This window comes from Loxodonta africana, chromosome Y (genome assembly GCF_030014295.1).
Source record: "Loxodonta africana isolate mLoxAfr1 chromosome Y, mLoxAfr1.hap2, whole genome shotgun sequence".
Taxonomy (NCBI): domain Eukaryota; kingdom Metazoa; phylum Chordata; class Mammalia; order Proboscidea; family Elephantidae; genus Loxodonta; species Loxodonta africana.
The window spans coordinates 13900041-13923061 of record NC_087370.1 but is presented as its reverse complement, the minus strand read 5'-3'; the positions used below and the strand labels follow the sequence as shown (position 1 = coordinate 13923061).

General features: G+C 39.0%; 1 pseudogene; it reads right to left on the bottom strand.

Annotated features, from left to right (window-relative positions):
• LOC135229032 (CTP synthase 2-like) overlaps positions 1 to 23021 on the bottom strand; it is a 148992-nt pseudogene that overhangs the window by 55284 nt on the left and 70687 nt on the right.

Sequence of the window (23021 nt, the reverse complement as noted above, 5' to 3'; positions counted from 1 at the left end):
CACATGAACAGATAAATGCACACCTGTACACTACAGCACTATTTATAATAGCAAAATGCTGGAAACAACCCAAGTGCCCATCAATAAGCAAATGGATAAACAAATCATGGTATATTCACACAATGGAATACTACACAACGTAAAAGAAAACAGTGAATTGAAGAAACATCTCATAACATGGAAGAATTTGGAAGGCATTATGTTGATTGAAATTGGTCAGTTGTAAAAGGACAAGTATTGGATGAGACCACTATTATAATAACTCAAGAAAAGGTTTAAGCACAGAAGAAATCATTCTTTGATGGTCACAAGGGTGGGGAGGGAGGGAGAGGGATATTCACTACACAGTACACAAAAATTATTTTAGGTGACAGGAAGGACAACACACAATACAGGGGAACTCAGCAATACTGCACTAAACCAAAAGCTAAGAAGGTTCTCAACACAACCAAGCAATACGAGAGACAGAGTTGGCATCAATTCAATGGTACCTAATAACAACAACAGTTGCTGGTAAGTATAGGAGTCTTTGGGTGGTACAAATGGTGAACATAGTTGGCTAAAAAAAATAAAACTTTACAGAGGTCTTTTGCCCAATGTAATGCATCATTTGATTTCTTCACTGTTGCTTCCATGGACAACGCTTGTGCAACCAAGAAAAATGAAATCCTTGACAATTTCAATATTTTTTTATCATGACGTTGCTCACTGGTCCAGTTGTGAGGATTTTTGTTTTCTTACGTTGAGGTGTAATTCACACTAAAGGCTGTGGTCTTTTATCTTCATCAGTAAGTGCTTCAGGTCATCTTCACTTTCAGCAAGCAAGGTTGTGCCATCTGCGTAACAAAGGTTGTTAACGCGTCTTCCTCCAATCCTGATGCCGTGTTCTCCTTCATATACTCCAGCTTCTCGAGTTATTTGCTAAGTATACAGATTGAATAAGTATAGTGAAAGGATACCACCTTGACACACATCTTTCCTGGCTTTAAACCAAGGAGTTATCTCCATGTTCTGTTTAAACAACTTCCTCTTGGTTTATGTACAGGTTCCTCATGAGCACAATTAAGTTTTCTATAATTCATATTCTTCCTAAAGTTATCCATAATTTGTTATGATTCACACAGTTGAACGCCTTCACATAGTTAATAAACAGGTAAACATCTTTCTGGTATTCTCTGCTTTCAGCCAGGTTCCACCTGACATCAGCAGTGATCCTTTGTTCCAAGTCCTGTTCTGAATTTAGCTAGAATTTCTAACAGTTCCCTACTGTCCTACTGCTGCAAGTGCTTTTGAAAATTCGTCAGCAAAATTTTACTTGTATGTGGTATGAATGATATTGTTCGATAATTTCCTCTTTCAGTTGGGTCATCCTTCTTTGAAATAGGCATAAATATGGATCTCTTTCCTTGGTTGGCAGGTAGCTGTCTTCCAAATTTCTTGGCATACATGAGTGAGCACATGCAGTGCTGTATCCATTTCTTGAAACATTTCAATTTGTATTCCGTCAATTCTTGGAGCCTTGTTTTTTTGCCAGTGTCCTCACTGCAGCTTGGACTTCTTCCTTCAGTAGCATCGGTTCTTGATCATATGTGACCTCCTGAAATGGTTAAACATTAATTTCTTTTGGTACAGTGACTGTGTATTCCTTCCATGTTCTTTAAATGCTTACTGCCCCATTCAGTATTTTTCCTATAGAATCCCTCACTATTGCAACTCGAGGCTTGAATTTTTTCTTCAGTTCTTTCAGCTTGAAAAATGCTCAACATGTTCTTCCCTTTTGGTTTTATAACTACAGGTCTTTGCACATGACTTATGATACTTAACTATGTTTTCTGGAGTGGCCCTTTCAAAGCTTCTGTTAAGCTCTTTTACATCATAATTTCTTAGGTTCCCTTTAGCTACTTGATGTTCAAGAGAAAGTTTCAGAGTCTTTCCTGACATCTCTTTTGGTCTTTTCTTTCTTTCCAGTATGTTTAATGACCTCTCATCTTCCAGCACTATAATATCAGACAATGTTCTGCTGCTATTCATAAGTTTTCACTGACTAAATTTTTCAGAAGTAGACCATCAAGTCCTTCTTCCTAGTTTGTCTGAGTCTGAAAGCTCAGCTGAAAACTGTCCACCATGATTGACCCTGCTGGTACTTGTATACCAGTGGCATAGTTTCTAGCATCACAGCAACATGCAAGCCACCACACTACAACAAACTCACAGACATATTAAGACTTTGGCTACTAGCTAGTAGCCAAAAGACTGAAGAAAGCGAGAACACTGCAGGACAGTCATAAAAGCGATCAAACATTTTGACCTTCCTATCCAACTCCTGGTAATCACCCTACAGTAACAAGCTAAAGAACAAAAAATGGTGTCACAAAACAACATACATATTGATTGTTTAATGAGAAACTAATTTCTTCTGTAAACCTTCAACTAAAGCACAAGTGAAAAAAAAAAAGAGAAAGAAATATGGAGAGTGCCTGTGCCAGGAGGAGGTAATATTTCATACCTCATGTAAAAGCTCATTTTTGTTCACTTTTTTCATTGGTCAACCAGTGAGCTCAATAATCAATATTGCAATATATAAATGATATTAAAATTATTAATAAATAACATGATTATATCAGAGCAATAAAGATCTTCAAAGCTTTAAAAATGTTTGCATCACCACTTTTGTAATAAAGTAGCAGAAACAACCTCCAATATTTAATAAAAGTAAATAAGCAAGTGGATTACAGTTTCTTACATTAAATGTTATATTTCTTAATAACAGACAGGAAGACAAGGTACCTGAAAAAGTTATTGCTACAACAAAAGACTACTGAGGAGGTAGAGCCTAGATGGTAGTCTAGTCAGACACACTAAGCCATATCACTGCAAAAAAGACCCAAAAAAATGAAGATAAGCAGATACGGACGTCAGTCCTGGAACCCTGAACCTTAAATGAAGGGATAAGGTATTAGATATGAAGCCACTGAGGAGAAGAATAAAGTGATAGAAAACAGTGAAGTAGTAGACATACGGAGTACAGGTTCCAGGCCAAACGGCATGACTCAGATACCAACAACTCTGCATACCAAAAGCCACCTCCAAGGAATTCCCAATAGGAGGCAGACATATGGTGCAGAAACACCAAGCACTAAGTAAAACCACATTTACTGGCTGCAACTCAAGGAGCCCCAGTCTCTCTCAACCAGTAACCATAGGTGCACACTACTACTACCCCTACCCCATTTGTAAACAGCAGCTATAACTGCCCCATCCCAGCAACCCTGACTGCCGGGAACCACAGTACAAGCCCACCCTACTGACCTCCTCCATCTATCCCCTTCTGCCGCTCCCTTTGCCCTTTCTTGTACCTCTTTCCTCCACCTTGCCGGCCAAGACCCCAGGATACCACTCAACAACTGCTGTGGCCATGAATGGACACTGCCTAACACTCAGACCTCTACCTACTGACTCTGGACCCCTCCTGCCACCCACTGCAGCCCCAAGGAGACTCAGCCTACATCCCAAGCACCTCCCTGCTGGCTCCAGACCTGCCCTGCCACCTGCTGCAGCTGCCAAGGGCATTGGCCTGGACCCTGGGCCCCTTCCAGCTGGCTCCAGACCCCTCCCGCTGCCCACTGAGGCCCCAGAGGAGACCTGGACTGGACCCCAGACTCTTCCCTACCAGCTCTGGGTCTCCCTGCCGACAGCCATGGCCCCACTCCAGCCACTGGTTCAGTTCGTGTTGAAGACAAATGATCCATCTCTTCCCCTTCCACTTTGGCTGGATCAGCACTTAAACACTATAGCTTAGCGATGGGCCCTGTACACCTGGACAAGGTGGTGAGAACTCTCATGCCCACAGATGAGCAAGCAACAAAGCATCCCCAGGCCATCTTCCAAGACATAACCAAACAAGACAAATAAGCAGGATGAAACAAACAAATGTACAATCAATCAATAAATAATACCTGAATGTCTCAGAGAGAGCAGACACTAAAACAAATAAAAAATACAAAAAGATGGCTCTAGAGAGGAACCAGAATAAAGCAGCAGCTGACCTTCCAGCAAAAGAAAAAGCACTGGAAATACAGCATAGGGAATTCAAAAGTCTAATATTCAGGGCTCTGCAAGAAATAGGGAAAAAGATCAAGGAAAATGCAGACAAAATCATGGAAAAAACAGACAAAACCAACCAAAAAACTAGCCAAAATCAAGGAAAACACACACTAAGCAATAGAATAACCCAGGAAAACAACAAAAGAACAAAATGTCAAAATAAATAATTAGAAGTCACACAAAACAGCTATTGTTGTTGATTTTAGGTGCCGTCGAGTCGGTTCCAACTCATAGCAATCCTATGCACAATAGAACAAAACACTGCCTGGTCCTGTGCCATCCTGACAATCCTTGTTATGCTTGACCCCACTGTTGCAGTCACTGTGTCAATCCACCTCACTGAAGGTCTTTCTCTTTTCCACTGACCCTGTACTTTACCAGCATTATGTCCTTCTCAGGAACTGATCCCTCCTGACAACATGTCCAAAGTATGTAAGACACGGTCTTGCCATTATTGCTTCTAAGAAGCATTCTGGTTGTACTTCTTCCAAGACAGATTTATTCGTTCTTCTGGCAGTCCATGGTATATTCAATATACTTCACCAACACCACAATTCAAAGGCATCAATTCTTCTTTGGTCTTCCTTATTCATTGTCCAGCTTTCACATGCATATGGTGCAACTGAAAATACAGCTGCACACCTTAGTCTTCAAGGTGATATCTTTGCTTTGTCCTTTGCAGCAGATTTGCCCAATACAATGTGTCTTTTGATTTCCTGACTGCTGCTTCCATCGGTTTTGATTGCAGGTCCGAGTTAAATGAAATCCTTGACAACTTCAATCTTTTCTCCATTTATCATGATGTTGCTTATAGGTACAGTTGTAACGATTTTTTATTTCTTTATGTTGAGATGTAATCCATACGGAAGGCTGTGGTCTTTGATCTTGATTAATAAATATGTCAAATCCTCTTGACTTTTAGCAAGCAAAGTTGTGTCATTTATAGGTTGTTAATGAGTCTTCCTCTAATTCTAATGCCCCGTTCTTCATATAGTCCAGCTTCTCAGATTATTTGCTCAGCATACAGATTGAATAGGTATGGTGAAAGGATAGAGCCCTGACAGACACCTTTCTTGACTTTAAACCAGTCAGTATCCCCTTGTTCTGCCTGAACAACTGCCTCTTGATCTACATACACGTTCCTCATGAACGTAATTAAATGTTCCGGAATTCCTATTCTTTGCAAAGCTATCCATAATTTGCTGTGATTCACACAGTCGAATGCCTTTGCATAGTCAATAAAACACAAGTGAAAATCCTTCTGGTATTCTCTGCTTTCAGCCAGGATCCATCTGATCAGCAAATTACATCCCCTGACATCAGCAAATGGTATCCCTGGCCTGAATCTGGCCTGAACTTCTGGCAGTTCCCTGTCAATACAGTGCTGCAGCTGCTTTTGAATGATCTTCAACAAAATTTTGCTTGCATGTGATATTAATGATATTGTTCGATAATTTCTGTATTCAGTTGGATCACCATTCTTGGGAATAGGCATAAATATGGATTTCTTCCAGTCAGTTGGCCAGGTAGCTGCCTTCCATATTTCTTGGCATAGATGAACAGGTACCTCCAGTGCTGCATCCATTTCTTGAAATATCTCAATTGATATTTGGAGCCTTGTTTTTCGCCAAGCTCTTCAGTGCAGCTTGGACTTCTTTTTTCAGTACCATCAGTTCCTGATCATATGCTACCTCTTGAAATGGCTGAGTATCGACTAATTCTTTTTAACCTAATGACTCTGTGTATTTCTTCTGTATTCTTTTATTGCTTCCTGCGTCATTTAATATTTTCCCCATGGAATCCTTCTCTATTGCAACTCAAGTCTTGAATTTTTTCTTCCGTTCTTTCAGCTTGAGAAATGCCAAAGCATGTTCTTCCCGTTTGGTTTTCTATGTCCAGGTCTTTGCACAGGTCATTATAATACTTTACTTTGTCTTCTTGAGCTGCCCTTTGAAATCTTCTGTTCAGTTCTTTTCATCAATTCTTCCTTTTGCTTTAGTTGCTTGACTTTCAAGAGTAGTTTCAGAGTCTCCTTTGACATCTATCGTGGTCTTTTATTTCTTTCCTGTCTTTTCAATGACCTCTTGCTTTCTTTATGTATGATACCCTTGATGCCATTCCACAACTTGTCTGGTCTTTGGTCATTAGTGTTCAACGCATCAAATCTATTCTTGAGATGGTCTCTCAATTCAGGTAGGATATGCTCAAGGTCTAATTTTGGCTCTTGTGAACTTGCTCTGATTTTCTTCATTTTCAGCTTGAACTTGCATATGAGCAATTGAAGTTCTGTTCCACAGTTGGCCCTGGCCTTGTTCTGACTGATGGTATTGAGCTTTTCCATTGTTTCTTTCCACAGATGTAGTAAATTTGATTCTGTGTGTTCCATCTGGCAAGGTCCATGTGTGCAGTCGCCATTTATGTTAATGAAAAAAAGTATTTGCAATGAAGAAGTCGTTGGTCTTGCACAAGTCTATCATTCAATTTCCGGCATTGTTTCTATCACCAAGGCCATATTTTCCAACTACTGATCCTTCTTCCTTGTTTCCAACTTTTGCATTGCAATCACCAGTAATTATCCTGACTGCATGTTCAATCAATTTCAGACTGCAGAAGCTGATAAAAATCTTCAGTTTCTTCACCTTTGGCCGGAGTGGTTGCTGTGTAGATTTGAATAATAGATTAACTGGTCTTCCTTGTAGGCGTATGAATATTATCCTGTCACTGGCAGCACTGCAGTTCAGGGTAGATCTTGAAATGTTCTTTCTGATCTACCCAGCATAGTAGACTATGTGATTGTCTTATTAAAAATGGCCAATGCCAGTCCATTTCATCTCACTAACACCTAGGATATTAATGTTTGTGCATTCTGTTTCATTTTTAATGATTTCCAATTTTCCTAGATTCACACTTCATACATTCCAGGTACCCCCACGTATCTGTCAGTTTGTCATGCTGTGGAGGTTTCTGTGCTGCTGTGATGCTGGAAGCTATACCACTGTATTCAGATACCAGTAGGGTCACTCATGGAGGACAGGTTTCAGCTGAGCTTCCAGACTAAGACAGACTAGGAAGGAAGGCCTGGTAGTCTACTTCTGAAAAGAATTAGCCAGTGAAAACCTTAAGAATAGAACATTGTCTCTTATAGTGCCAGAAGATGAGTCCCCAAGTTGGAAGGCACTCAAAAGACAACTGAAAAAACCTGCCTCCTCAAAGTAGAGTCGGCCGTAATGATGTGGATGTAGTAAAGCTTTCAGGACCTTCATTTGCTGATGTGCCATAATTCAAAACGAGAAGAAACAGCTGCAAAAATCCATTAATATAAAACAGCTATTAGAAATCCAAAAGGTAAACAATACCATTTCAGAAACGAACAATGCAATAGAAGGTTTTAGAAGCAAATTTCAAACAATGGAACACAGAATCAATGAAAACTGAAGACAAATCCATGAATGCCACTTTGTCTGAGGAAACTTACAGAAAAGAATGAAGAAAACCTAAGATCTATGCGGGAAACAATCAAGAGTACAAATTTGCACATGATCAGAGTTCCAGAACAGGGGTTGGGGGTGTAGGGGAAGGAATGGAAAACACAGAGAGGATCATCAAAGATTTGCTGTCAGAAAACTTTTCTACTATCATGATAGATGAAAAGATGACCAGACAAGAAGCTCAGCAAAACCAATACAGGATAAACCCCAAAAGAAAAAACCCTAGGACAGTATAATCACACTTGCCAAAACCAAAGACAAAGAAAGAATCTTGATGGCAGCTCGTGAAAAGTTGCACACAAAGGTGAAACAATAAGATTAAGCTCTGATTACTCGCTAGAAACCATACAGGCTAGAAGGCAGCTGGATGATATATATAAAACCCTGAAATAAAAAAGTGCCAACCAGGAATAATACATCCTGCAAAACTGTCACTCAAGTATGATGGCAAAATTACAGCATTAGAAATTATGGGAATTTATAAAATTCAAATAAAACTTACAAGAATTAAGGGGAGTTCTTCGGTTAGAGAACCAATAACATCAGACAACAACCTGAATTCAGGACAGAGGTATCAGCTAAATACCAACCTAAGTAATAAACTCTCAAGTATAAAACAAAACTAAAAGATTGAAAACAGGGAACTTAAGATGTCAATCTGTATATGAAAACGACATCAGAATAAAAAGGGAATACATGGTATAGGTATAGAACTTTCAAATGGGGAAGAAGTCAAGGTGACTTCAAATAATAAAAGACTAGCTCAAACTTAGGAAAGTAAGGATAAATTTCAAAGTAACCATAAAGAAAGTTGACAAACCCACCCATCAAATTAAAAAAAAAAAGTCTTAGTAAACACAAAATCTATAATAACAAAAGAAACAAAGAGAAATTTCACAAACAAAAGGAACTCATCACAGGAGAGTAAGAGGAACAAAGAAAACATCAGCACCACAAAAAAAAGCTCAACAATAAACTCATACCTATAGATAATCTTACTGAATATAAATGGTTTAAATGCACCAGAGTCTCAAAATGGATAAAAAAAATATGATCCATCAATATGCTGCCTATAAGAGATATATCTTACACACAAATACATAAATATATTAGAAATCAAAGCACAGAAAAAAATATATCAAGCAAAAAAGAGCAGGAGTGGTGTCATGGGTTGAAATATGGCCCCCCAAAAATATGTTCATCCATTTGGTTGGGTCATGATTCTCGATATTGCATGATTATCCTACATGTTGTAAATCCTGCCTCTGTGATGTTAATGAGGGAGGGTGGGTGGCAGTTGTGTTAGTGAGGTAGGACTCAGTCTACAACATTGGATTGTGTCTTGAAGCAATCTCTTGAGATATAAAAGAGAGAGGAGAGCAGAGAGACAGGGGACTTCATACCACCAAGAAAGCAGTGCCAGGAGCAGAGTGCATAATTTGGACCCAGGATCCTTGCATGGAGAAGCTCCTACTCTGGGGATAGATAGATGAGAAGGCCAACAGAGAGAGAAAGCCTTCTCCTGGAGCTGATGCCCTGAATTGGACTTTCAGCCTACTTTACTGTGAAGAAATAAATTTGTCTTTGTTAAAGCCATCCACTTGCGGTATTTCTGTTATAGCAGCACTAGATGACCAAGACAAGTGGCAATATTAATCTCATTAAATAGACATTAAGGGAAGTCTACCATAATGAACAAGGAAGGACATTACATAATGATTAAAGGGACAATTCATCATGAAGACATGGCAATAATACATACCTATGCACCCAATAACAGGTCTGTAAAATACACAAAACAAATACTAACAGCAATGAAAAAAGAAATCGAGAGTTCCACAATAATAGTAGTAGACTTCAATACGCCACTCTTGGCAAAGAAGAAAACATCTAGAAAGAGATCAACAAAGATACATAAGATCTAAAGGCCACAATCAACCATCCTGAACTCAAAGACATATATAGAACACTCCATTCAACAGCAGAAACGTATACATTTTTTTTTCCAATGCACTTGGAACATTCTCCAGAATAGACCTCACCTTAGGCCACAAAAGAAAACCTCAATAAAATCCAAAATACTGAGATAATACAAAGCATCTTCTCTGAGCACAACACTATAAAAGTAGAAATTAATAACAGAAGAGCAAGAAAAAGAATTAAGTACATGGACAGTGAACAACACCTTGCTTATGAACAACCAGGTAAGAGAACAAACCAAAGATGGGATAAAAATTATTCTCAAATCAAATGACAATAAAAACATGTCATACTAAAACCTTTGAAACACAACAGAGGCAGTGCACAGAGGTCAATTTATAGTGAAAGGTACACACATCAAAAAAAGGGTGAAAATCAAAACATTAGCCCTACAGCTCAAAGAAATAGGAACAGAAAAGCAAAAGAAGCCCACAGCCACCAAAAGAAAGGAAATAATAAAGATCAGGGCAGAAATAAATAAAACAAAGAATAGACAAACAATAGAAAGAATCAACAAAACCAAAAGCTGGTTATTTGAAAGGACCAACGATATCAACAAACCATTGGCCAAAATAAAAGCAGAAGAGAATGTAAACAACCCAAATATGAAAAAATGTGGGACATTACAACAGACCCAACTGAAATAAAAAGGACCGTAACACAGTACTATGAAAAATTGTACTCCAACACATTTGAAAACCTAGAGGAAACAGACAAATTTCTAGAAACACACTACCTACCTGAACTAGCACAAACTAAGGTCGAAAGTCAAACTAATCCCTAACAAAAGAAGAGATTCAAAAGGTAATTTTAAAAAAGCTCCCAACAAAAACGAAAGTTGGCTTCACTGAGAATTCTAACAAACAATCAGAGAAGAGCTTGCACCAGTACTACTCAACCTATTTCAGAAGACTGAAAAGGAAGAGATACTTCCAAATTCATTCTATGAAGCCAACATAACCCCAATACCAAAACCAGGAAAAGATAACAGGCAAAAAAGAAAATTACAGTCTGATGTCTCTAATGCGTATAAAACCCAAAAAGATCCATTTCCATCAAGTCGATTCTGACAGATGCAAAAATTCTCAACAAAATTCTAGCCAATAGAATTCAGCATCATATTAAAAAAAAAAAAACAAAAAACACCACAACCAAGTGGAATTCATACCAGGTGTGCAAGGATGATTCAACAATAGAAAATCAATCAATGTAATCTACCACATAAATAAAAGTATCGCATGATCACTCAATCGATGCAAAAAAAAAAAAGACATTCAATAAAGTCCAACATCCATTCCAGATAAAAACTTTCAATAATGTAGGGATAGAAGGGAAATTCCCCAACATAATAAACAGCATGTATAGAGCATCAACAGCCAACATCATTCTCAGTGGAGAGAAACTGAAAACATTCCCCCTAAAATGGGAACAAGATAATGATGCCCTTTGTCACCACCCCTGTTTAACTTGATGCTGGAAATCATAGGTAAAGCAATGAAACCAAAACCAAGCCAAACCCAGTGCCATCGAGTCAATTCCAACTCCTGGTGACCCTATAGGACAGAGTAGAACTACCCCACAGAGTTTCCAAGAAATGCCTGGCGGATTTGAACTGCCAACCCTTTGGTTAGCAGCCATAGCACTTAACCACTATGCCACGAGGGTTTCCAACAATAAGGCAAGAAAAAGAAATAAAAAGCATCCAAATTAGTATGGAAGAAGTAAAACTACGCCTGTTCATGGATGACATGATCCTACACATAAAAAACTCTAAAGATTCCTCAAGAAAACTGTTAAACTAATGGAAAGATTCAGCAGAGAAGCAGGATACAAGATCAGCATACAAAAATCAGTTGGATTCCTACACGTCAATAAAGATAATTACAAAAAAGGAAATCAGGAAAGCAATACCACTTGTCATAGCCACCCCCTCCAAAAACTACCTGGGAATAAATCCAATGAGGGGCATTAACTATCTATACAAAAAAACTCCAAGAAACCAAAAGAGATCTACAGAAACGGAAAAACATACCCTGTTCACAGACAGGTAGACTTGACAGGGTGAAAACGTCAATTCTACCCAAAGCGATCTACAGATACAATGTAATTCTGATCCAAATACCAGCAGCACTCTTTAAGGAAACAGAAAAACTAAACATGAATTTTTTATGGACAGGATAAGCAAAGCATTACTATTATTATTATTTTATTCCACTTTAGGTGAAAGTTTACAGCTCAAATTAGTTACTCATACAAAAATTTATGAACACATTGTTACGTGACCCTAGTTGCTATCCCTATAATGTGACAGCACATTCTTCCTTTCTACCCCAGATTTCCCATGTCCATTTAACCAGCTCCTATCCCTTTCTGCCTCTTATCTTGCCTCTGGACAGAAGCTACCCATTTAGTTTCCTGTATCTACTTGAACTAAGAAGGACACTCTTCACGAGTATCATTTTATGTCTTACAGTCCAGTCTACTGTTCTGTCTGAAGAGTTGGCTTCAAGAATCGTTTTAGTTCTGGGCTAACAGAGAGTCCAGGGGCCATGTCTTCTGGGGTTCCTCCAGTTTCAATCAGACCATTAAGCCTAGTCTTTTTACTAGAATTTTAGTTCTGTACCCCATTTTTCTCATGCTCCGTCAGGGACTTTCTGTTGTGTTCCCTGTTGGGGAGGTCATTGCTGGTAGCTGAGCACAGTCTAGTTCTTCTGGTCTCAGGCTGATAGAATCTCTGGTTTATCTGGCCATTTTTATCTGTTGGGTTAACATTTTCCTTGTGTCTTTGGTGTTCTTCATTATCCTTTGCTTCAGGTGGGTAGGTACCAACTGATAGCCGCTTGCCAGCTTTTAAGACCCCAGATGCCACTCAGGAAGGTGGGATGCAGAACATTTTCTTAATAAACTTTTCCTATGCCAACTGACCTAGAAGTCCCCCCAAAACATGGTCCCCAGACTCCAGCCCTGGCTACTCTGTCTCTTGAAGCATTCGGTTGTGTTCAGGAAACTTCTTAGTTTTTGGTTTAGTCCAGTATTGCTGATTTCCCCTGTATTGTGTATTGTCCTTCCCTTCACCTAAGATAATTTGTATCTACCATCTAGTTAGTGAATTCCCCCTCCCTCCCTCCCCACATCATAACCATCAAAGAATGTTTTCTTCTGTATTTAAACTTTTTCTTGAGTTCTTATAATAGTGGTATCATACAATATTTACAATTGTCTAATTTCACTCAGCGTAATGCTTTCCAGTTTCATCCATGTTATGAGATGTTTTGTGGATTCATCACTGCTCTTTACCGTTGCACCATATCACACTGTGTGACTGTACCATAATTTGTTTATCCATTCTTCTGTTGATTGGGACCTAGGTTGTTTCCACCTTTTTGCTATTGTGAACAGTGCTGCAATGAACATGGGTGTGCACATATCCATTTGTGTGGGGCTGTTATTTCTCTAGGATATATTCCAAGGAGTGGGATTGCTGGAGAAGAAGAAAAAGGTAGCAGGCTTTGCACTCTCTTATTTCAGAAACTACTAATCAGCTATGATAGCAAAAACAGCCTGGTACTGGCACAACAACAAGCATATTGACCAATGAACAGAATCAAGAACCTAGATGTACTATGTACGGTCACGTGATCTTTGAAAAGAAAGAGCTGAAGTCCTTTAAATGAAGAAAAGAGGTCTTTTTACAAATGATGATGGTGAAACTGCATGTCCATCTGCATGTAACAAGACCCATACCTTACACTGTACACAAAAACTAATTCAAAATGGACCAAATGCAACCTAAATACAAAAACAAAAACTATAAAGATCATGGAAGAAAAAATAGTGTCAACACTAGGTGTCCTGATACCTGGCATAAACAGCATAAAAACCATTAACAATTATTAATTAACAATACACAAACACAAGAAGATAAGCTCAAAAAAAATATATCAAACTCATTGCCATGTAGTTGATTCTGACTGATAGTGGCTGTATAGGACAGAGCAGAATTGCCCCATAGGGTTTCCAAAGAATGCCTGGTGTATCCAAACTGCCATCCTTTTGGATTGCAGCTGAACTCTTAACCACTATGCCACCAGGGTTTCCAGAAGATAAGCTAGGCAAATGAAATCTTCTAAAAATTAAACACTTACGCTTACCAAAAAACTTCATCAAAAGGATAAACGAGAACCTATAGGCTGGGAAAAACTTCTGGCTATGACATATCCAACAAAGATCTAATCCTTAAGTTTATAGGAAAATCCAACACTTCTACAACAAAAAGAGAAATAATCTATTTAAAAAATGGACGAAGGATATTAACAGACCCTTCACCAAAGAAGACATTAAGGTGGCTAACAGACACACAAGCAAATGCCATTAGAGAACTGTAAATCAAAACTACAATGAGATACCATCTTGCCCTGACATTGCAGGCCCAAATCAAAAAAATAAAATAAAAATAAAAAATGTCGAAGAGGCTGTGGGAAGACTGGCATACTTATGCACTGTTGGTGGGAATGCAAAATGGTATGAGCCTTTGGAAAACAATACAGCGCTTTCTTAAAAAGCTAGAAATAGAAATACCATATGATCCAGCAATCCCACTCTTAGCTATATATCCTAGAGAAATAAGAGCTGTCACATGAATAAACATATGCACACCCATGTTCACTGCACCATTATTCAATTCACAATAGCAAAAAGATGGAAACAACCATCCGTTCATCAACAGATGAAAAGGTCAACAGTCTATGGTACATACACACAATGGAATACATGCAACAATAAAGAACCATTATGAATCTGCAAAACATCTCACAACATGGATGAATCTGGAGGGCATGATGCTGGGTAAAATAAGTCAATCACAAAAGGACAAATACTGTATGAGACTACTATTATAAAAACACATGAAAACGTTTCCAAGCAGAGAGAAAAGATCTTTGATGGTTATGAATGACGGGAGGATGGGGGAGATAAGACACTAATTAGATAGTAGATAAGTGTTAACTTTGGTGAAGGGTAAGACATTAGACAGTACTGTGGAAGTCAGGATGACCTGAACAGGGCAAAGTCATAGAAATTTCATAAACATATTCAAATGTCCAGAGGGACCGAGCTACTGGGCTGAGGGCTGGGGACCGTGGTGTTGGGGAACATCTAACTCAATGGACGTAATATAGATTATAAAGAAAATGTTCTACATCTAACTGTGGAGTAGAGTCTGGGGTCATAAATGCTTGAGGGTGGCCATGAACGATACATCTACAGGTCACATACCAGCTGAAACAAAGGAAAATGAAGAAAACCAAAGATAAAAGGGAAAGATTAGTCCAGAGGACTAGTGGACCACAGCTACCAAAACTTCCATCAGACTGAGCCCAAAACAACTATATGGTGCCCATTACCACCAACAACTGTTCTGGCAGGGTCACAACAGAGGGTTCAGACAGAAAGGGAGAAAAATATAGAACAAAGTTCAAATTCACAAATAAAAAAAATCAAGCTTGCTGGTCTCACAGACACTTGAAAAATCTGACAGCATGGCCCCCAGACACCCTTTTGGCTCAGTATTGAAGTCACTTCTGAGTTTTAGCCTGCAGACAAATATTAAGCAGGTCTATACAGCCAACAATAACACAAGAGAAATGTGCTTCATAGTTCAATTATTTATAGGAGACTAGTGGGCACACTAGCCCAAAAGCAAAGATGAGAAGGCAGGAAGGGACAGAAAAATAGAATGGGAACAGGGAACCTGAGGTGGAGAAGGGGAAAGTGTAGACACATTGCAGGGCTGGCAATCAATGTCACAAAACATTTTGGGTATTAATTGTTTAATGAGAAATTAATTTGCTCTGTACACTTTTACCTAACGTATGATAAAGAAGTAAATAAAAGATTATTGAAAAACTGAGCATGATAAAGTCTGGGAAAGGCTATGGACATACAGTTAATATTAGCTGAAGGGTTACAGATAGACAGTTCAGAAAAATACCTTACTGCTAAAGATGTTTGAAGCAGCTTAGACAATTCCACACGCACTGTCATTAGCCAATTTGTAAGAAAAAGCCTTTGTAGACTATGGGGTGAAGAATTTAACTTAACCTAAAATAATGTGGCCTTTGCCTTTGCTTCCTGAGAGACAACCTTTGGAAATTCCTGAGCAACAGGTGCCTTTTTTTATCTAGGCCTAAAGAGTGTATGGAAGGATGTGTGCTAATGAGAACAGGGCTGACCAAGCCAGGACAACCACCTTATAACCTGATACCAACTCATCTCAGGAAGGAAGGGGAGTGTGATTCAATCACACATATGCAATGAAGCTCCTAAATGCATATTCAATGAGGTCCCAATCATGAGAATTTAATGAAGCAAATAAAGGCTCCGGACATGGAAGCTCCAAGACCTTCCTGGTTGGTGAAAGACATCGATACATATGGAAGGATAGCTTGTTCATTTTGGCTCATGGAAGCTCCACATTGGGAACAATCATGTGTCTCACCCTGTAAGTTTCTTTTTTATGCTGATCTTGATTTGTATCCTTTTGCTACAATAAATCTATAATCATAAGTACAGTATTTCTTGTGAGCTTGTGAGTCATTCCAGCAAATTATCAAACCCAAAGGAGTAGTAGGAGCCAGCAGGTATAAGTGAGGGAACCCAGGGGAGGCCTCATGTTTGAAGCTGGCTTTCTAAAAGGATTTTGGCAAAGCCCTAAATTTGCAGCCAGCTGGTCAGAAGCACAAGTGTTGTGTGGATTTCTGAGTTTGTGTCTGGAGTCTGCCTATTTGGTCTTCTGAAAGGCCACGCCCTTTTAATTTGGAAAATCTGATCTAGCTCCAGGTAGCTAGGACAGAGGATAAAGTGCTGCATAAGTAGCCAGCATCTAAGGCCTTGGCTGAAACAGTGTCTTTTTAACTTGTGAGATCTGACACAACTCTGAGTGATTAGGGTTAGACAGAGAAAAGTACTGCATTGGGCAGCTGATGTCAAAGAAGTGGGAAAGTGGAGATTTGATTGATTCTTCAATTTGGGGGATTGAATTTATATTAATTTTTTATTTATGCCTAGACAAAGACAACACACACACACATAAGAACATGGGGCTGAGAGTGAGTCTGTAGAGACACATTTCTTATAAACAGCAATGATGATTACCAAAATTCTTATCCAAATCAATACATACCTGTAATCTCTGCTTCAGAAAAACCCATATGTAATTTACATAACCCTTAAGTGACTCACAAGCAAAATAGTGTTAAAAAAAAGGGGGGGGGGGGGGCGGTGGTTTCTTGATGAATAAAAAAACTTAAAATTATTCACTCTAATAATCTGGCCACTGTTATCTATCAATTCTTTGATCCTATGTCAAACTTTTTTGATGAAAAATCCTTACCTTTTTTTCATTTAGTTGAGAACATTGTCAACTCTGGTCTATAAATCAAGTTTTAAAAAAGAATAAAAACCATTAAAATGGCTTCTATCATATTCATAGGCAATGTAGCCAAATGAGTTTTGCTCATAACATTGTTGCAGAAATGGTTAGGAAAAACAACTAGGGAAAAAAATCCTACAAAATAAACGTACCAAATAGGAAGACCACCTTACAAGAGACATAAACCAAATAGGGGAGAAAAAAGCTACTGAAAGAAATATGCTATAAAAAAAAAATTTTTTTTTAAATACGTTTTTATGATACTCAATAAAGCAATGCACAGAGGGTCATACTCTTATCTTTGACATGTCATTTTTGGAGATCTACAACAAACATCTCACAGGCATGAGAGCAGAACCTTTTATCTGTTAAAGGATAGAGTTTCACATATCCACATGCTTTTTTGGTAAACTATCAAATGCTTAAGATGAACAAAAAACATCAATATTATTTTTATTTCTACTTAAAAAAAATCTTTTGTCAGTCTTATTTCCATCAAGACAAATCAAGTTTTTAGTATATATTGGACATACTGATCTTTAAAAAAATAAACCTTATATACTTATTCCTAAATATTTTTAAGTATTTTTCTGTGCTAAAAATTAATAGGTTAATTTTTCTGGATAAGAAGTATTATTCTCTAGGCAATTACTATTCTTTTTTTAGAATGTAAGAATTTTTCTCTTCATGACTATGAGCAATTCTTTGCCTTTCAGATGTTTTCAAATCTCATTCAAATAATTGCATATGTAATAAAGTAATGGTTATCAAGAAAATCAAATTTTTTAAATTTTATCTACTACAAATGATCTGAGAAACTTACTTAATATTGAACTTTCCGTTCTGAAAACACTTCTTCTTAATCCCAGCCTCACTGGTCCTTCCAGGCTGCCAGGGCTGTGTTCAGACATATCAATTACCTTAGAAAACAAATCTGGTTTTGCCAACATTAAAAATTTAATTTCCTAAATCTCAATCTCTGTTTTTATAGGAATGACCATGGGTAAGGATATGCCCTAAATAATAAAATCTGATCTATCCTTCCAATTTTCCTGTTCAAATATGCCCATACTTCATATACTTCACACATCATGCTCCCTTTCCATCTCTGCCTCTTGTCTTTCTCTCAAATCACTAAAAATTGCTAAAAAATTCATCGACAGCATCTTTATGAGTTTCCTCCTGATAGTACTTAACTTGTCAGGTCCAGGCAACATTCACACATCAAATTTTGAACTCGTGAGGACTTGTACTTTCATATTCATGTTTCTTCCGTGAAAAAACCCTCTTCCCACTGCCCACAGCAGTCCCTAGAGTGTTCCACAAGCCAATCTATCAGTACTTGTGGAAAAGTATACCAGAAGCACTCATTTGTGGAAAACCATCAGAAGGATTCAGTTATTTTCCTCATTTATAATTGTTGCTGAAAATATACACAGCAAAACATACATCAATTCAATTTTTCTACATGTAAAATTTGTGATGTTAATTACATCCTTTAAGTTGTGCAACCACTCTCACCTTCCTTTTCCGATTTGTTCTTCCCCTATTAACATAAACTCACTGCTCCTAAGCGCCCTATTTAACCTTTCCAGGTGGTGTTGTCAGTTTGATCCCATATAGACAGTTCTTTAAAAGAGCACAATGCCCAAGGCAGACATTCTTTACCAGTTGATCTACGGTTTAGTTTAAAGGACACTTAAGGAGACAGTTTTGTTTTAAGGTTTAAATATTATCTCAGGGCAATATTTTTGGCAGTTCATCCAGCCTTTGTGGGCTCCAAAAAGTCTGAAATCCATGAGAATTTGAAATTCTGTTTTACATTTTCCCCATTTTAATCAGGATTCAGCTACAGCATCTTTGATTAAAATGTTAAGTAATGGTAGCCTGGCACCACCCAGTTCTGTCCTCATGGCAAATAATGCAACAGTTCATGGAGGCAATTAGTACACATTCCATATCCATCTATTCCTCACTCTCCTTTTTCCTCTGTTGCTCCAGGTACATAAAGACCAGTTGTACCTTGGATGGCCACTGCAACCCCAAGTAGTACACAATGAACTACAAGGTAGATCAGAAGCACTAAACAAAATATTACATCAGTTAACTGGGATGTGCCATAAAATCATGGCCTTAAACTTCACACCAAAGAACAAAATCCCATGAAGTGTTTCACTGTATGTAAGCAGACTTAGCAGCTAGTCTTCTTCTTCTTCCTTGTTTTTGGTTGTTGTGTTAAGAATATACATTGTACACTTGCCAATTCTACATTTTACAGTTTTTAAAGGTAATATGATACATTCTAGTTTGTCCTCCAGGCCAGACATCTAAGCGCCATACTTGAATTGCATGTCTTTCACTCCTCACAACCAACCAATCCAGTTTTACCAGTTTACCTCTCCAGTTTACCTCTCTATACCTTCTGCAACCTTCTTCCCAGCCCTGACCGCCACGTAAACCACAGCCTGTCACCTAGAGACTGGCAGTAGCTTACCAAGAGGCCTCCCACTGTTCACAAGACCCTAGCCCACCCTGTACATTGGTCTCAAAAAGGCCCTGCATGAGGTCAGCCCAGCCTAACCTTCCAATCTTATCTCCCATTGCTCCCCTCACACACTCAGCTGGTCACCATGGGCTTCCTTTAGTTCCTTAGGTGATCTTTACTCCTGCTTCTGCGATTTTTCCCCCTCTCTCTCCTCTGCCTGGAACATCTTCTCCCACTCCTCAACACTTGGCATTGAGATCCCAGCTCAACTATCCCTCTGATGAAACAGGTTACCTTGTGTGGCCTTTTGGCCCCGATTAGGGTGAAAAAAAAAAGACAACTTTGGAGGTCATTTCCTAAGTTGATTGACATTTTCTGAGTAAGCTGTATACAACCTGATAATTTGTTACTTTTACTGGCCTGGCCCAAAAATAAACAAGGACTGAGCTGACCGACATTTCCTGTGTAATCAAGGATTGGTTGAGCTGCACCTCATTTAAGAGGACTGGCTAGGCTTGATCCTGCTAGGATTGGTTGAGCTTTGATCCTGCTCGGGAGGCTATGCCTTGAAATTGACAAGAAATGGCTGAAACAGCAGAACTTTTGAGGCATCCTGGATCTCAAGAGCTGGAAGGAAAGTTACATCCTTACAAACACAGAGGCCATGTACTCAGGACCCTCTCAGACTCAGCAAAAGAGATACATACACTGACAAACAGTGGTAACACTACTAAAGAACTGTAACACACAAAGTCAAGAAGCAGGCCAATGGCTGCATGATGGTGGTGGTAGAGAAGTAGAAGCAGTATTCACCGGGCAGGCAAGCAGCAGTAGAGTGGTCAAAGAAGCGGAGCTGCTGCATTAAGAGCCATAAAAGCTGGCCCAGCTCAGAAGCAGCAGCAAGCAGGAAGAGGAGCCAACAGGAGCTGGCCCAGAGAAACATGTGCAGGACCTGACACTAGAGGCAGGCATATGAAGAACCCGTCGCACAATGGAGGTAGGTGTACAGCAAGGTGCTGCCTGACAACACCATGGGAACAGCCACAGGAGTGCCACAGGACACCTTCTGGAACCAGAGGCAAAAGCATGGGGCTGCAGAGCAGCAGTTGGAGTAGCACAGGGCTTGAGCAGCTCGCAGTGGCAGTGGCAGTGGCAGTGGTTCAGGCTGAACTGGCTAGCAGAGAGGAGGTACTCAGTAGCCTGCCTGGAGTGCAAGGCCCATGAAGCAGCCACAGTTTTGTCTGACAGTACTATAGGAGTGCCATGGAGTACCACCTAACAGCCTCCAGAGAAAACAGTCACAGGTAGGAACAGTGGTCATGGGGCATATGGCCCAGGGAAAGCAGGTGTGAGTGGCCAGAACCAGATGCAGAAATGACTGACAACTCAGCTCGTAGAGTGCTGTTCAAGTCCTATCGAGAGCACTCCCTGATTGAAAAGTTTCTTGATGGGTGAGAATAAATACTAGTTTTGGGGAAGGATACACAAGTCCTCTTTGAAAACATATCTCATCCATGCTCTTTCTGAGTCTCCATGCTTTGCCCTTTGCATTTCTTCATCTGTTCTCACGGCAAATAAGGCAACTGTTCCTGGAGGCAGTTAGCACACATTCCATATCCATCTATTCCCAAATCTCCTTTTCCTCTATTTCTCCAGGTGCATAAAGACCAATTGTTGTATCTTGGATGGCCACTGCAAGCTGTTAGACCCCAGGTAGTACAGAAATTTCTGAAGAAATTTTTCTTAAAATTCTGGAGCCTGTTCAGGGTGTCTATCTCTGCCTTCACAGAAACAGGTTATTTCCATCCCCACCCTTCTCAGTTTGTGTCTGTACAGTCTTTGTGTGGTAGACAGTAAATGTCTGAGAGCTGGAGAAGGTTATATTTCCTCTCCATTGCATCCCTAACCTCTATCATTTATGGAACTGGCACATGGCAAGTACTGAATGAATGAATGTATGAATATTTGAATGAGCAAGTGAAATCTGAGGAATTAATTTCAAATATATCTTTATAATTACTCCACAGAAATCCAGGAACATGTAATTTTTAATGAAATGCCCATTCTTATTAGTCATTGGTCTATTTTCTGTTTGTTTGCTAAAATCTCACGGTTTTAATTAAATTGTTAAAGAAGGCTATATCTGAATTGCATTCTAATGGAACTGTTTGGCCTGCAATCTCATAGTTTTTCTTTTCCCTCCCACCCTTCCCACATCATACCCCACCCCTCTTTCCCTATCCATCTAGGTACTATTCTATAGGAACCCTTGACGACTTGAATTTCCTGAGGTAAAAATCTTCCAAGAAAATCAGTACCATAGAAGAAATTCTGGAGCAATCTGAACTCTGTTCCCAAGTATAATCCAAGAATCACGAGAGGAGAGGAATGGCAAGAAAACTTGAATACATCCCTTGTACTGGAGTACTGAATCTTGAAGTGACCTCTGCCTTGATATCTCTTTTTCTGTTATTCTTGGTTGCTTGGTCACAGCTAGATTACTGGAGTATTACTGGTGAGGTTAAGAGAGGGCATTTACTTCCAGTTTATATAAATCTTAGCTATTTATAAATGCCCAGCCCCTCCATATATTTTCTAAGGAAGGACAGATACAATTGCACTGCTTGTTACAGACTCATAAAATTTAGTCCAAAGTTTACTCACAGCCTCAATTTTCATTTAAGATTAAGACAGTCTGAGCTGTCTAGGAAGACTACAGCTTTGAAGTGGTATGAAGACCACAATTTCTTTGTTAAAATTTACTGCCATTTTTGCCCCATGCTTCTTGACTGTGCTGGGTCCATTCACCCAGTTAGTTCACCAGGAAGATCCTTTTGATGTAATTTGAAGTTCAGTTATATGTAAGTTTCTTATTCAAGAAATGATCTGATATAAATCATTTAGAATGGAATAAAACTATCCAGCTAAAAACAGGAACATGTCTTACTGAGTATTGGATGAACTTCACAAACAGCTCAAGACCTGAAAATACTACCAAAATTAAAGTCAGGTTGTGGAAGGGGAGAAGAAAAATGCAGGTGCTTTGGGGGCTCCCTAAGAGCATTAAGTACTTCTCCAACAAAGGACAAGTCTGGAAGTTCCTCAGAGAGCAATACAAAATGTTTTTTAGAAGCACAGAGGTAAATACCAAAAGAACAGCAAGAAAACTTGTGAGAGGATAAGAGAGAGGGTAGGAAGATTACTGAATTTTTCATTATAGGCATTTTGGGACTGCTGGTTTTTAAAACTTGTAAATAGTATTATTTTAATAAAAATTTAAGGCTTAAATATTAAAGTGTATTATACAAGTTCAAATTATCCCTGCTGTTTTTGGGAACAACACAACCTTGGGCTAAACTGACAACACAGAAAGACACACCATGGTGTAACAGCCTCTGTGATCCAGTAACGAAGACTTGTTAGCATAGACAGCATTGGAGAAGGCAGAGAAAATTCTAGAGAAAAGGCAAGGGAGGAGGTGGAAATAGGCTCCCATGTCCAAGTGATGCCTGGAAGAGACAGCACTGAGAGAAGG